Here is an 11,853-nt window from a genome sequence, read left to right as displayed (position 1 = left end):
GAAAGCGAAATATAAATTTATCTTTGTCTGTGTAATTAAGCATTGCAAACATCTGACGGGTACAAAGAAAGAAGTAAACACTTTGTTTCAGTTTCATGACGATTGTATCCCATCCATTGTGGTGAAATATGCCAAATACAGTTTCGCTATTAATGACAGCCCATTGATTCACAAAATAAGTGCAATTCTTTATTTCATTCTTCCTTATATGATCATGAACATGGTAACATATAATAGAGGAGAAACTTTTAAATTGCCCTTACGCTTTAAATAATCTAAGGAAGTTGGCTGAGCCCGGTTATCTTGGCGAAAGAAAAAAAATCACGACTTATTATGTTAGGATACAGCCTCAAAGGTTAAGTCCACCCCAGAAAAATGTTGATTTGAATAAATATACAATAACGCTAAAAATTTCATCAAAATCGGATGTAAAATAAGAAAGTTATGACTTTAAAATTTTCGCTTATTTAAAAAAAAACAGTGATATACACAACTCAGTGACATGCAAATGAGACAGTCGATGATGTCCCTCACTCACTATTTTTTTTTTTTCATTGTTTGAATTATACAATATTTTATTTTTTACAAATATGACAATAAGGACTCACTTGACTGAACCATATAGGATATAGTATTAAACAATGCTAATTCCACATGTTCAGGAGGAAATAGGTGTTGTCTCACTTGAAATTGAGGAGAAAATTAAAATATTCAATATTTCATATAATTAAATACAAAAGAAATAGTGAGTGGATGACGTCATCAGTCTCCTCATTTGCATACCGACCATTATATGCATATTATAACTGTTTTGTGAAATTAAGCGTAACTTTAAAATGTCATAACTTTCGTATTTAACATCCGATTTTGATGATATTTACAGTGTTATGCTTGTTGGATTTTTCTCCTTTTATTCAAATCAACTTTATCAGTTTATGTTGGGATGGACTTGTCCTTTAACAATGGATGCAATTAATGGAAGGCGTAATTCATGGTAAAATGTTTATGCGAGGGGGAGGGGGCTTCAGGATGACAAGATACAGAGGCGAGAAAGTGACCTATTATAAGGCAATTTCAATTATTTTTGAAGCGAAAAATATATATCCTTTTGAAATGACACACCAGTTCTTATCAACGGACATAGGGGCGGATCCAGGATTTTCCAAAATGGGGACCATTTTTGTACAAGAAAAAGTTGTCAAGCAAAAAACAGCGTTCTAACTTGCGCATGAATAACATATTCGCCATGAAAACATATTTTTTGTGCTTCTCAAAGGGGGGGGGGGGCACGGACCGGATGTGCCCCAACCTGGATCCCCCACTAAATGGACAATATTTTATCCTTCATTTTTAAAAGTGTTTTCACTTGAAAAAAATAAAACAAACATATCGACAGTCGTCCTTTAACCTATATATGCATACGAATTGAAAACAGGGGGGGGGGGTCGTTCAATTTACCCTTCATTTCTATACTTAAACAGCATCCAAGCATAAGACTATACAATCATGTATCTCCAACTGACGTCTATCGTTCAAATTCAATTATCAGATGGGGCATATTGTACTGGAAAATACATCAATCTAACATCATGTGCTTAGTAGAAAGTGGAATGAAATCTTTTATATCGCACTTTAAATATTTAACGAGCTCCTAACGAGCATTTCAAAAAATGCTGGGCCTTTTTTGCCGAGAAATTCTATACCTGTAAACCATAATGTACTAAAGCACCGAAAAATGGTAATTCACAATCCTGGAACGGCTTTAGGGATTTCGATGGGGAAAGTACTCCCCGACAGAATTTTGTGTTTTTCATTTTTGTAATTTATTCACTCATTATTATCATATATTTTTATTTTTTTGCTGCATGTCAGAAATTGTTTGCCCCTCTTGACGAGGTTTGTAATTTGTTGTATGCGACAGGGTTGTATACTACAATATTATTTTGTTTTTAAGTCCATGATTTCATCAACAATAATTCATGATAATGCACGTAGAATGAAGGTTTATCTGTAAATATCTGGAGAATACGGTATTATATCCCGGATTTTATTGCTTGGATCTGATTAAGGAAAATATTGCCCCCCCCCCAAAAAAAAAAACAAAAAAAAAAAAAAAAAAAATCAAAAAAAAAAATCAAAATCAAAACCAAGCAAAAACAAAACCGCCCCTTACTATGAATTATCTTTCATTCATATTCCGATTTCAAAATAAAAGAAACGTTAATATTGATGCAAATAATCACAGAAATAAGGAATATTGTCGTCCAGAAATGATTACGTGCAAGGAGAAAGATCTAACGCCATAGCTTTCGACAAGAAACACAGCCTATGCTCTCTATTCGACGACGATGCCTTGTTTGAGCGTTGAGAAACAGCACTGATTAATTAATGTCTGTTGAATCTATTAGGTATATCAGACACAGATGTCGCTCATTATAAACTCATAATGTCCTCTTGATACGCTCCATGAACAGCTATATGCTTATTGCTCCATCTGCTTTCTACCCTTTCTTCGCCAGTAGCCCCCATCGATCCACCCCCCCCCCCTCCGCAGGACCCTTGCATCAACATTGAATCATTTCGAGATTCAAGATTCAACATTTATTTTGTTGAAACAAAATGTTTAACGAAAACGAAACAATAAAAGTCTACATCCGTTGAATAAAATGATGAAATTACAACCAATAATTTTAGAAATCACAATTAATGTTATGGTTGTGAATAGGCCTATTAGGTATAAGCTGACACGTTTTCTTTCTTGCCTACAGTTAAAGTTATAATGAAATATGAAATAGGTAATATCTTATAGATTCATTTTCATTTTGTAACGAAATTATGTTCACTTTGAGTCTTTAAAAGGTGCAACTCACAGATGAGGGCAAAATTTATACAAAGTTGCGAGCAAGCAAACATTTCGGCATTTTTATTACAAAAATCAAATTTTGAAATAAATTTTTACATAAAATTCAGAAAATAATATCATATTTCAGCCTTCTCTATTTCATTTTCTTTGTTTTTCTCTATTTTTTTAATCGTGAAAAATTGGGAGGGGGGAAAGCGGCCCCAAGTCCCCATCTGTACTCAACTGTCGAAGGGTAATGATTGTACTTTTTTATAGTGTGTACTTGAAATCTGCTGATGGGTGGAAACACTACGAAGATAGTATACTAATCATCCAGTGGAAACAGGTTTATTTCATGATAAAATAATAATTCAACCTTCAAACGTGAAAAAAAATCTCAAGGCCACATCAGACTGAAAATGGAATTAAAACTTTAAATACATCTGAAGATTTATAATGAAAGTAATTTGACACTAATCATCTGGTAGATCATGCACATGACAAAGATAGCTTCGAAAATATTGCAACCATATAAATAAATGAATGTTTTAGTTTCTGTCATAACTGTCCTTGGAGACAGTCATGTCTATTTCTATGTCTATTTCTCTCTCATCACTGTGGCGAGAACAATGAGAGAGACAGCCCATCATTAGCCTGCAGGCACGTTTGGTTTTCTTGCAGTGCATAATGCAGAGTCTGAATGGTGAGACTAGATTTACCCATGGACTGTGGCTTGTAATTAAAGACACACATAATGTAGTTAGTCCTAGTCTCTACCCTAGACCTGGTATTGTTTTTTTTTTGGTTAAATTTGAGTCTGTGCCTGCAGACTAGCTCACTAACACTTGACTGCCCTAGCTATAAATGAAACAAGCTTGATGCATCGTAACTATTTTTGAAGTAAACTTGTGTTTACACTACTGATTTTGATTTATTTCGCTTTCATTTCAGAGCATGAATAATAATGATAACAAAATTAAATAATGCTTTAAAATATATGAAAATTAATCATTCAATCAAAATAGGCATATTCCTGCTCAGTTAAAGTCATTCTTTTCTTCAAAATTATATTCATTATTGATTTTAATTGCATTAATGATGCCCATCGTTTTAAGGATTTTCTTCATTGAAAAAAATATATATATTTACAGAATACAGATACACATCTATGTTACCTTTTCATACATTTTCTTTAATTTTGACACATTATCTCTGCGTACAAGGCATATTTAAGAACATTCGGCGTTCGTGTTTCAAGGTATTATGATCGAACTAGACCATACATCGATATTTCAATCAGCATTTTCTTCTACCCATTTTTTCTGCAGTTTATAGGGAGCATGCTTCCATGGCGCACGACGGATTCAATTTACGATACATGTGAGGCTGCTCGCATGTGACGTCACAAATAAAAAATTCTAATCACTTTTTAAATCTTTGATGGAATTTCCTAAAACCATCACCAATATTTTTCAGCTATTCTTACAATAAACTTTTTGTCAGGGTGAACTGTCCCTTTAAAATTCACATCTAACTGTTTAGAAACAAGGAAGCAACAAACTTTCGAAGATTCTAGGTTTATAGAAACTTTCATACACTTAACGTATTGGTGTAGGGCCTGCAAACTAGTGAGCCAATGGTGTCGTATTTCAGGGCCCTGGGAACGATATTCTAACTGTGGGGCTGATGTAAATTTGACAAGCAAAAAAAAAAAGGTTTTCACTGCAAAATGACCGCTATTTCTGTCCCGAAAAATTTATTAAGAAAAAAAAGGTTTTCTGAATAATTGGTCATTTTGCTTACATTTCTCCATTTTTTTAAAGATTTCTCCATGTCGTATTTAATTTTAGCAATTAATCATGTGGAATTTCAAGTTCCACATTTCTTTTAAAAGTAAATTTCAAATGTGGAGTGACACCTCATGGAAAACTTATATTATTAATGTGACCCAAAACGAGAGATTTTACATGTTTTATGAAATTCAATATCTAACAAAAGTTCATCACTTCTACAATCAAATTCATGAAATATTGCAAAACAATGGTTTGACTAATGTAGGCCTATATATGACTGTTTCGTTTTTACATTTTCGTATCTTATCATTTTTATTTTGAATTCAAGTGGAGCTATCTCATATACTCCTCTGATAGGCTCTGGCCTCGTGCATGAATTATGAATAATATAGTTTTATTTCACAGTGCAGAACAATGCTTCTGTTGTTTTTTTTTACATTTCCTGCAATCATATTATTATCATTTCTCTAATGTTATTTGCGGTTGCTGCTGTTCAATTTTACCGAAATAGTTAAACTCAGGTCATTGATTTATTTTCACACAAGATGCAGGGGGGGGGGGGGGGGCTGGATAGGCTTCACTTCAGCCCCCCCCCCCCTCCAGTTAAAAAAAAAACGTGTACAAAAACGTGAAAATGACCATCTTATTGTGACTTTTTGCATGGTCAGCCCCCCCCCCCACACACACACACACACTTTCAAAATCGTGACGCGGTCCTTGCGATGTTGGCCTATTTTATGATAATTGAGGTTGTTGCTGATCAATCCTATATACCGAATTGATTAAAGTCAGCTCATGTCTTTTCACACACGGTGTATATGCCTAAATACTAGTTTACATGTCCCTTTTTCCTAGCATATAGGTCTCTTCGTGAGGTCGAGAGTTCTCAAGTACTATACTTCAGTTTCAGCATGGCCTCCTATATTGATTAGCATCAAAGAGAATGTTGAGCAGGGGGCCGTCTAAGGATAATTCAAAATACATGTATGCAGGACGATGTTTTTCCTAAAGGTCAAGTCCACCCCGGGAATAATTTGATTTGAATAAAAAGAGAGAGGGAGAGAATAAAAAACGAACAAGTATATTACTGTAAAATTGTTCAAAATCAGACGTAAAATGTAAACAACTCAATATCGTTTTTTTTTCACAAAATAAAGTTCGAGAATGCACCGCACGGGCAGGATGCAAATTAGCAAGGGCACAATACTCGGTGATACGACATAATTTTGCTTCTGCAAATTATTGATCCGGGCTTTTTCCCCGGGCTTTTTAAAATCTGAGATATTGGGTTGGGGTTAGGGTAAGGTAACGTTGAGGTTTTAATGCTTTATAGGGTTGGGTTTAGTGTACGGTAGTATTGAAGCCAGGATTGAAATTAGCGAGTGAAATTGACAGCGGAGCAATAGCCGGAGCAGATGTCATGGAATCCCTATAGTCACTATTCCTTCTTTTTTGGTACTATATTTCATAAAATATCAAATATCTTTTTATTTTTTTATTTTTATATTCCAGGATAAAAAGCTCTCGAGGGAACCATATCAGTTTAAATTAATTGCCTTTTCACATGATCGTAGGAGTAGTGCAGCCATCTTTCACACATTGTCGGAGGAGAAAAATATATTTAACTTCACAAAAATAAGCATACAACTGTACAAATGAGCATCTTTATTCGAATAATTAGATAATAGCGTTAGGCCTAACATGAACCGGATGCTATTCAAAAGTTACTGTGTTCTTTCTTGTCCTGGCCCGATAGCGACCAGCCAGACATGACACGCTCCCATCTGTTTCGGTCTGGCCATGGTAAAGCGTTATAAACATCAAATCTAATTTACTACCAATCTGTCCCTCGACATTACAGCTATGCAATGAATGTCGTTCATGGGGGTTTAGTTTACTATTATCATAGGGTGTCCGCAAAAAAAATATGAAATATAAATTTGCTGTTGAAAAAAAAAAAGTCACCTTTTAGGATAATTTTTGCATAACTAAGTAAGGACCTATGACTTTTGCATTAGGAAATTCATGGACTGTCATGATTTTAAATAAAGTAGAAGTAAAAGATCTATGTAGTCGTGGTAAAAGAAGTAGTAGTACTAAGAGTAGTAGTAACTAGTAGTAAAGTAGTAGTAGTAGTAATAGTAGTAGTAGTAGTAGTATCTGTAGTAGTAGTAGTAGTAGTAGTAGTAGTAGTAGTAGTAGTAGTAGTAAGTAGTAGTGGAAGTAGTAGTAGTAGTAATAGTAGTAGTAGTAGTAGTAGTAGTAGTAGTAGTAGTAGTAGTAGTAGTAGTAGTAGTAGTAGTAGTAGTAGTAGTGGTAGTAGTAGTAGTATAGTAGTAGTAGTAGTAGTAGTAAGTAGTAGTAGTAGTAGTAGTAGTAGTAGTAGTAGTAGTAATAGTCGTAGTAGTAGTAGTATTTGTAGTAGTAGTAGTAGTAGTAGTAGTAGTAGTAGTAGTAGTAGTAGTAGTAGTAGTAGTAGTAGTAGTAGCAGCAGTAGTAGTAGTAGTAGTGGTAGGCGTAGTAGTAGTAGTAGTATAGTAGTAGTAGTAGTAGTAGTAGAAGTAGTAGTAGTAGTAGTAGTAGTAGTATAGTATTTGTAGTAGTAGTAGTAGTAGTAGTAGTAGTAGTAGTAGTAGTAGTAGTAGTAGTGGTAGTAGTAGTAGTATAGTAGTAGTAGTAGTAGTAGTAAGTAGATAGATAGATAGATAGATAGATAACTGGTTTATTGATAAAAAACATCTTTGCGACAAAGTCTAATTGCGATGAGTTTACAAAGGTACAGAGGCATTACATAATCATAATATTACAGAAAAATAAATTTAAATATTAGTATATATCACATAATCATATATTCGTAATTTGATAAAAAGGTAATACATTTTAAACATAATTTAAAAGTACAATACAATAGTAGTAGTAGTAGTAGTAGTAGGACTAGTAGTATTAGGAGTAGTAGTGGCAGCAGCAACAACAGTAGCAGCAGCAGTAGTATAATAATAATCATAATCATAAAAAGATGATGATGATGATGATGATGATGATGATGATGATGATGATGATGATGATGGTAACAATGATATTAGTAATAATAATAATAATGATAATAATAACAACGATGTAGTTTCCATCTATCAATGTATTGAAGGCCACATAGGCCTAATTATAATACTTTATTCAAATTTCATTTCCAAATTAAATCACATAAATAACTTGAACTAAGTAAACTGAAACATGACAACCAACACCACCGCCGCCACAGCCGCTGTCGCCACCATCTCCCTCACCACCATCATCACCACCACCACCATCATCATCATCACAACAACCACCACCACCAAAACCATTGCCACCCCCATCACCACCACTACCACCATCTCCATCACCACCACCAACAACACCACCACCTTTACCATCATCACTACCACCACCACCATCACCACCACCACAACCATTGCCACCATCAACATCGCCACCACCACCACCACCACCATCTCAATCACCACCACCACCACCATTATCACCATCATCATCATCATCACTACCACCACCACCACCACCTCCACTACCACCACTGCCATCACCACCACCATCATCCTTATCATCATCACCATCATCATCACTACCACCACCACCACCACCACCACCACCATCATCATCATCATCACCACCAGTTTGCCACCACCATCACCACCATTACCATCCTCATCATCATCACTACCACCACCACCATCTCCATCAACATCACCACCACCACCATCATCATCATCATCATCACCACCACCACCCCCACCAGCACTACCACCAAAACCACCACCATCATCATCATCATCGTCCTCATCGTTTTCTGCAAAGATGTGTAATGTGTTCCTTTTTATGAACACCTTGTAGAGACAGTACAATGAGGTCGGCTCAGATCACTCGCTTCGCATTTCGAACTATTATCCTACATACTGATAGCCTCAATAATATACCGCATACTGTACATACACAGTTTTAGGTTCTCATGATCATCCTACTATTCCTTGGCTTGAATGCACTCAACGTGACATAAGCTTTCTTTCTCCATTTACATGTAACTCTACTCAATTTCGCATAGTTACAATGGAGGCGTAAGTTATGATCAATAATATCAAGCAATTTCTATAAAAAAATAACCCAATCTTGTCAAGACTCTACTAAACTTTCAGTCCCTATATCTTACCAATATCACAACCAAATCATGATCATAACTAAATATGATCTTAACCCCCCCAAAAAAAAAAAAAAAAAAAAAAAACTTAAATATTTGTGATATAATGTCAACTCTCAGATATAAGTATAACACCATGATCGACACTTTCACAGGCCTGTGTATAATGGATCTCTATTAATACTGATTTTTGCTAATTTAGAGGAAGTGAAATATATTCAATATTATAATGCATTCAAACATTCAATTTCAAGTATATTTTTCAAGTCAAGAGCCATATTTCCTGCTTCCTTTTTACATTATTGAATAAAAAACATAATACCAGCATAAAATATCACATGCATTTATCAAGTCATTGGTAAGTTGACCAATGCAGTTTGCGGGGGGGGGGGGGGGTGTGAAAAAAACGGAGTACGACAACGCAAGTTATTGATACTCTTGATAATATCCCTTTTTATAGAGTCTAGGTTAGGCCTATATGGCTCCACATACAAGACAATCCAATAACCCACTTCAAATCACTAAGTGCAATACTATAGTAGATCGAATCTAGAAAAAAAATGTACTCCCACTACCCCATCCCCCTCATTTGTTTCGAAGCTTGTTATTCCATCAAACCGATTTTCCTCTCCTACTTGTCTTTACATTAAAAAAGGGAAATCCCCGTGTCATATACTTGTTTTCATTTTATACAGATTTACCCCCCCCCCCGCCTTCAGCTAACGCACGGATTGTACAACTCTCCCAAGAAGTAATAAAATCTCGCAGACCCGAGATTACATAGTACAGACTTAGCATGGGGAAATGTTGGGAAGGCGGGGGGGGGGGGGGGCAGAGAAGAGTCGGAAAAGACACAAACAACATTTCATAACCATACAAAGGGGGGGGGTCAGAAAAACATCGATATCATACCCGGTCGACTGTGAATTTATGAAATAGTCAGGGATGTCGCAGGTGTAGGCCTATTTGGGGTCCAAGACGACACGAAGTCCATTTTTCTTCTCATATTTTGAAAAAAAATAGGAGTGTGGTCTAAATCCACACCAAGTCACCAACCCAACTGACTAATATTTTTAAATAATCTTTTTATGTCCTTGTCACCCTTATTTTCTCTCTACTTTCTCTCTAAACCCTTAACCCATCTATATCTTGAAAGGTAATACATATGGGCCGACGCCCCTGTCCCCTGTGATCCCGCCCTTGCAGGTATGATCATTTGTGAGTTGATTTCACCACGATCACATCGAGCACATTATACAAACAAAAACAAATCAACAAAATGTTTACGACTGAAACATGGGCACAATATAGGCCTACATTTTGCATACAAATACTGATGAATATTATTATGCAGTTAATAATAATGATGGTGAAAAAAATTAAATAAAATGAGAAAGGACTTAAATTTCATGAATTTTATGTAAAATATAATATTTAGGTTCTATGCAATGGATAATTGGCCATGACGTTACTTACGATGGCGTTCAGTATGGTTATCTAGTAAACATGACATCAAGAAGCTCATCTAATTGACTTACCTGAAATAGACGAAGATACGATGAAGAAATTGAGGCAAGAATGTGAAGACGTCTACGAAATAATGCTTTCCATTATCATCCACACTGAGCCGAAGTCACGTATAACACTTTGGTATTGGCGTTGGCTTGAGTTGACGATTATTGTAGGAACTTTATGGCAACGTCTGTGCACACACACATTGAAAGTAATACTGACAGTACAACATTAACTTTGCTGATATTATATCCGGATAAAGAAATAAGCAATATGATCACGCGTACGTGCCCCCTGGAATACCATTTGCAACATATATATATCTCCCACACGAACGTTGTGTTGTGTATTAGAAAGCGCTCAATGAGAGTTTGACTGTGAAGAGCGAAAAGTACAGTGATGCTTTAGCAGACGATTATAACCTTGGCTATAGCAGGGTAAAAAATCAAGGAGCGCATCTTGGCTTTTTGACGTCTGTATTATACCGCGTGCTGTCGTCCTTCCCGATGTCGTCGAACATGCAATCATGGACTACCTCAACAACCCCATCGTCGTCATCATCAATACCATATGATTCTTGCCAGGATTCTTGCCAGCATTGTGATGTTTGGAAGAGAGAGTGAAAGAAAGAGAGTGCCAGAGAATGGGGAGCGGTATACACGACTGTTTATGTTGGCTGATGGTGTATCAGTAGAAATATGCGATCGGAATGTGTAGAGCGGATGAGCGGAGTGGCATGATGTTGATTTCAGATGGGAGAGAGGGAGAGAAATGGAGAGAGAGTGTGGGAGGAAGGGGGGGGGGTCGGAGAAGGAGATGGAGGGGGATGGGTCCGCCCACTCGTTATTCGTGGAACATATACAACGCGGCCATAAATTATCCAAACTTTCATGGAAGCTGGGTGACATTTTTAAAAGTTTGCAAGGATACTTGGAAAGAGTTCCGAGGTAAATATAGGAAGTTGAATAGAAGAAAGAATAACTTTAATTGTTATTTTAAGAAGTATAAGAAATAATTTAATGAATTACAATAATGATGATGATGATGATAATAATAATACTAATGATGATGATGATGATAATAATAATAGGCCTACTAATAGTAATGATGATGATCAGTGGCGTACCGTGGGTCACGGCTTTGCATGGGGGGGCACCAGCAAAAATTTTGAGTCACTTAGTGAGCGCGCGAAGCACGCTCAGTTGTCAGGTATACTGACCTAATAGAGACATTTTAAGGAAGCACTTGCATGTAGTCATTGTAATCATGAATAACATACGCATCTCAGCAATCAAATAATGCGAGCGCGAAGCGCGAGCTGGAAATTGTTGATATTCAGACCTAAAGAGGGACTTTATAATCGAAAATTTTTGTATATATTGATCCCAAACAGGGAGATCTTAAAGACTATATTTTAGGAATCTGTTAATAGTATACATATCTCACCATGTAGTCGTCTAATGCGAGTGCCAAGCGCTTGCTGATTTTGTTAGAATTACATTTAAACACATATGAAA

The sequence above is a fragment of the Lytechinus pictus genome, chromosome 4, assembly GCF_037042905.1.
Source record: "Lytechinus pictus isolate F3 Inbred chromosome 4, Lp3.0, whole genome shotgun sequence".
Classification (NCBI taxonomy): Eukaryota; Metazoa; Echinodermata; class Echinoidea; order Temnopleuroida; family Toxopneustidae; genus Lytechinus; species Lytechinus pictus.
This window is presented reverse-complemented; position numbering follows the sequence as displayed.